Consider the following 5369-nt stretch of genomic DNA (forward strand, 5'->3'; position numbering starts at 1 on the left):
GTGTGTGAGAAGAGAGAAGAGGAGAGAGAGAGAGAGAGAGAGAGAGAGAGAGAGAGAGAGAGAGAGAGAGGGAGAGAGAGAGAGAATTCTATCTTAATTTTTTCTAGTTAAAGTCCTAATGTGACAGGCAACTAAAAGTTTTTATGAGAAAAATTCAGAAGAGAAGAGGTATTGCTTAAAGAATTTATTAATAGCACGAGATCAATTATCATGTAATTATAAGAACTTGGGAAAACGAATGAAGGACAGATTTTCGGAGTTAGATGCCAGTAGGAATATGCAATGACTGAGGTATGCAGCCCAATGAAAATGTTTTTATTTTATTTCATCTGTAATGTGCCTCACTAATTTCAATACATTTAATGCTATTTATTTTTCCCTTGTGAATCATGTAACCCAGTGGGTTAGAACTGTTTCATGTATCTTGTTCTGCTCTCGTAGTCCTCTAAACCAGTTTGTAGCAACTCTCACGTAACGCATCCTTTACCATTTATCTTATGCCGTCCCAAGTTTCATAATTCGTTCTATTCGATGTTCATCCCGCCTGTCATTCTGGTCCTTTGCATTGCAAATTTAACTCATTCACTCGGGGAAAATGCTCCGCAGACGAGAATAAACCTCCATTTCACTTCCCCGGGCTTCTGACAGTATACTCTCTCTCTCTCTCTCTCTCTCTCTCTCTCTCTGGTACCATTACATATATATTGAATACATTACAGTAAAATCACTTCCTAACCGTGATTTCAGATAACCTGCTGTCAGTCAGTCAGTCAGTGAGTCAGTCAGTCAGTCTATTAGGATTATATAAAAGCTGAGACACGTTTTATTTTCTTGGTTAAGATTCGAAAGCTCAGGATTAAGTGAGGTTTCTGGTTTTTAATTGTGTTCCTTATAGTTATATCACTGTTGGATATTTTAAGGAATTGTAAGATTCCAGTTATTTGTGAATGATGTCGTAAATGACACAGAGAATTTAGTTAACGTAGCTGATCGTGAAAGAAATCATACATCACCGTATATGGGTAATTTAGGTGATCACGTGGAAGTCAGCACTGGCAATTTCTAAATGTGCTTAACCTTCTAAATGTGCTTTCTAGTTCGTTACTAAGTCTCATTCTGTAAGGGGATTTGCTGAGAGAGAGAGAGAGAGAGAGAGAGAGAGAGAGAGAGAGAGAGAGAGAGAGAAAGGCCAGGTAGAAGAGCACCGCCTAAATAATGCATATACTTCCAGATAGAATATTATTAATGAAAAAGAATCTTGGAAAGGGTCTGCATCACTTGCTTTTAAACCTGGATGGTTATTCCAAAGTCAATAAAATTTCTCTCTCTCTCTCTCTCTCTCTCTCTCTCTCTCTCTCTCTCTCTCTCTCTCTCCAGGTATCAAGGAAATCGTACGACATATATTCTATACTCACAAGAAAAACGAAAAACGTAAGGTATTTTGCTAGAGACGTGGGGAGGGGGGGGGTATTGAGTTTGGGGAAGGGAGGTGGGAGCAGGGAGTGAGAGAGGCCAGTCACTGCCGCCGGACTACCACGTCATAAGGTTACCACGTAAACGGGAATGCTTCCTTTCACTGAGCGAGTGAGTATTGATCAACTAATTTAATTTTCTGTGAGGGAAACGACGGTTCTGTTCCTTTGAATCGTTTCAATGAAAGGTTTGCTGTTTGCACAATTGTATGTTTTATAAGGCGTCAAATAAATCCAATTCGTGATGGTAGTTTTCCTAGTTTCTTATGTTTATGTTTTCCATTCATCAAACACTGAGTCAATTAGGCTAATTATTTCATGAAGTAAAGAAGTGTTTCCATTGTTCCAGTTACATTGAGCGTATGTCGCCAACTCAAATATTTCCCTTTAAATCTTGATTTAGAATGCAACCCCATAAAATTAATGAAATCAGTCACATAAAATGGTCTCGCCAATAATAAAATAAAAATAATGAATGCGAAATGCACGTTTCTTCCTCATTGTTAGAAAGCCAGATCCTCGATTGTCATGTGAAAGTTCAAGTAGCATGTCATAAGCTCCGGATACTTCACACTAGAGAAACCGTGCCACTAGTAGAGTCTAGGAGCGAGACCTTTTATGCGTTGCTGTTGGCTTAAAACAAACAACATGATATAGCAGCTGTGACCAACCAGTACCACGTGGCTGCTCTCACTCCCTTCCCCCTCAACTTTATGAATAATGTGGACTTCACTGTATTGACTGAAGAAGCAAAAGGATGGCTGTGCGTCGGCTCTGGCCGTGAGTAGAGCTTTTTATTCTGATAAAACCATGTTCGTAGAACCGCTGTTTTTGCGTTTACGAATATTAATGTATAAATTGCATTGATTTTGATTAACTGTTAAATTCATTGAAAAGATACATGCATGAATACCACCAACCGTTGTGATATGAGCTGTATTAGCCGAACAGTCCTATTCCCACATTTCCCCATCTTACACTTAAAAACGTTTACGTGGCCTAGAGCTAAAAAAAAAAAAAATACGATCTGGGAAGAAAATTTAGTAAAAGCCCTTTAATGAAATGTGGCGCTGTAGTCCCATAGAGTGTAACACCAAGCGCAGTCTTGTTTCGCTGTGAAAGTAAATAGAGCAATGCTGATGAATAATAAAGAAAATGGCCTTTTGATAAGTTATGCGCCTCCTTGTAAGTTACACACACACACACAAGCACAGCTAGGTGTATGTATATATATATATATATATATATATATATATATATATATATATATATATATAATATATATAGATATGTTATATATATATATATATATTATATATATATATATTGCGTATATATATATATTATATATATATATATATAATATATATATATACACGTATATATATATATAACATATATATATATGTATATATATATATATTATACATATATTATATATATATATCTATATTATATATATATATATGAACATATGTGTAAGACAGAAAGTGAACTCGTTATATTTGTAGTAATACACCGAGCAGGGGTGTATACAACAAAGAACTCACATATCTAGGTTGTCACCGTTATTGCTCTTGAGCACAATTTGAAGTCATTAAATACGGTAATATCATTAATGGGGGTACTGTGGCTTGAAGATAAAATCCATAATTCGTTGAGGTGGATGGTATCGAGTTGAACAAGGACTAGAAAATGTCCTCGTCATTGCATCTCGTCCATATTCCTCAAGCTCGTCACTAAACCTTGCATCCGAAAAGATACAGAATTTTGTTTGAGAATTGCTGAACAAAGACTGAATATTATTCGAATCTCTTCTTGGTATCTAATCAGAATTATTTAATAGATTTTCGTTGAAAGAATTTACGCAGAATTTATTCCCACCAAGTATTACCAAAGATTGCCGTCAACAGCTGAGCTCTTGTTGAAGTGATTTTGTTTGTGCCTTAGCAAGTGCCGGCACTCGCCACAGCCGGTGATTTTATTTTTCTTTTTGTCAGAATAGTTTGCTCTTAGGGTGTTTGCATTGGTAATCGCAAGTGTGTGAGGCTGCCTTAACCGATAACTGCCAATGATGGCTCGCTTCTTATGCCATTGCTTCTGTTAGCAGGTTTCATAGGGTTTTCTAAAATTAGGGTAAGGAGAAAGACACTAAGGTGTAATATAAGGGAATGGGGAAAGCCCACGTTCTTTTCTCTAATTGTTCTTTGTTATTGATGGCCAGACGCAAATCTCATTTTGCGTTAATATTTATGTATTTAAATAACACTGTCAATAGTCCACTTGGTTTTAGTCTTGATTTATTTTCGGTTGTTCAGTAAAGAATGGTTCCTTGATATTACTTTATTAAATTCATTTTTTACTCGAGTCTGATTCTTTGGACTAAGGTTGGTGAGGGTTATTTTATCGTCTTGGGTTCATTTATAAATTTACACCCTCGCTCTGTTGGATTTCTGCGTTAATTCCAACCTGGTGTGTATTGAGAGAGAGAGAGAGAGAGAGGTTGGGGGAGGGGGGGGGCGCACATTACGTTTTTAAGACCCAGGCAAATCAGCACACCATTAGATATTAGCTCGTCCATTTTAGATGGAATTTCATGTTTGCTAATTGAGATTCTCTCGGAAGATGTTTTTTAAGATCCTTTGCACAAGACCCTGACAGGCCATTTCCATATAATTATGAAAATGTTGCCTCCAACTTTCATGTCGTGAAGAATGAACGCTCTCTCTCTCTCTCTCTCTCTCTCTCTCTCTCTCTCTCTCTCTCTCATGCGCACAGAGGCCTTGTGTTACCTGCCGTATAAACCAGCTATAATATCAAAGGTCGTACTCATTAAGAATAAATAAAGGGCTAGTCATCTATTGTCATAATACGTAGAATGTACTTGCGTCACAGTCTCTCTCTCTCTCTCTCTCTCTCTCTCTCTCTCTCTCTCTCTCTCTCTCTCTCTCTAACCTTTACTGTGAAAAACATGCATTACAGCCAGCGATTTCGTTGATGGCAAGCGTTCAGTACTTGGATGTGAAACGGAGCCTGTGCAATCGAAAGCTGAAATGAGATCATCGTGTGTCGACAAATGATAGTTCACCATTTTTTTTTTAATACGCCATTTTGAAAAAGTCTTAATTGGTCGTCTTAATTTACTGGCGGAACAATAAAAAACAGTAATCCACACCGATATTCATCATTTTCTATTCTTTCAGCATATTTGTGAAATATATGTACAATAACGTTTCGATGGGACAAAAGCTTCTTATATGATTTACTGTAAATTTTGTGCAATTAAGTTCTTCAATACGTTTTGGCGCTTTTATAACTGTATTTTATTTTATATTAGTTTTTTTCTTTGACTTGAGTAAGATATTTAAACAAGATGTAATAAGATGCGTTAACGTTTGTCTTTTACAGGCGTACAGCCAAGAAGGTCATTGATAATTTCGCTATATTTTCTTCAACGCAAGCATGACATCCATGATATAAGTTTTAATCAATAAAGAAAGATGTTTGAATGATTGTCCTCCTGAAGCAAAATAAATATGATGTGCTTTTGATGTTTTTTTTGTTTTTTTTTTTTTTTTTTTTTTTTTTTTTTAAGCGATTAGACCAATAAACCAAGACCTATTAATCGTAGGAAGCTGCGGTCCTGTAGCCTACCGAGTTCAAAATGAATGTCCCGTCCACAATTGCGTTTCGATATGTACGACGCAAGTCAGAAGTAGCACAATCTTTGCACGGCGTGGATGTGATTCGAAGTGCAATTACTGCAAACAATCATGACATCGCTGCGATATTTACCAAAACGTTAAGCCAGCGACATGGTGAATCATGACATCGTTAGGAATGAACTAAGTAAGTCTAACCAAGATAATATCTGCTCGTCAAAGACATTATGTATAT

The sequence above is a fragment of the Macrobrachium nipponense genome, chromosome 15 (assembly GCF_015104395.2).
Source record: "Macrobrachium nipponense isolate FS-2020 chromosome 15, ASM1510439v2, whole genome shotgun sequence".
Taxonomy (NCBI): domain Eukaryota; kingdom Metazoa; phylum Arthropoda; class Malacostraca; order Decapoda; family Palaemonidae; genus Macrobrachium; species Macrobrachium nipponense.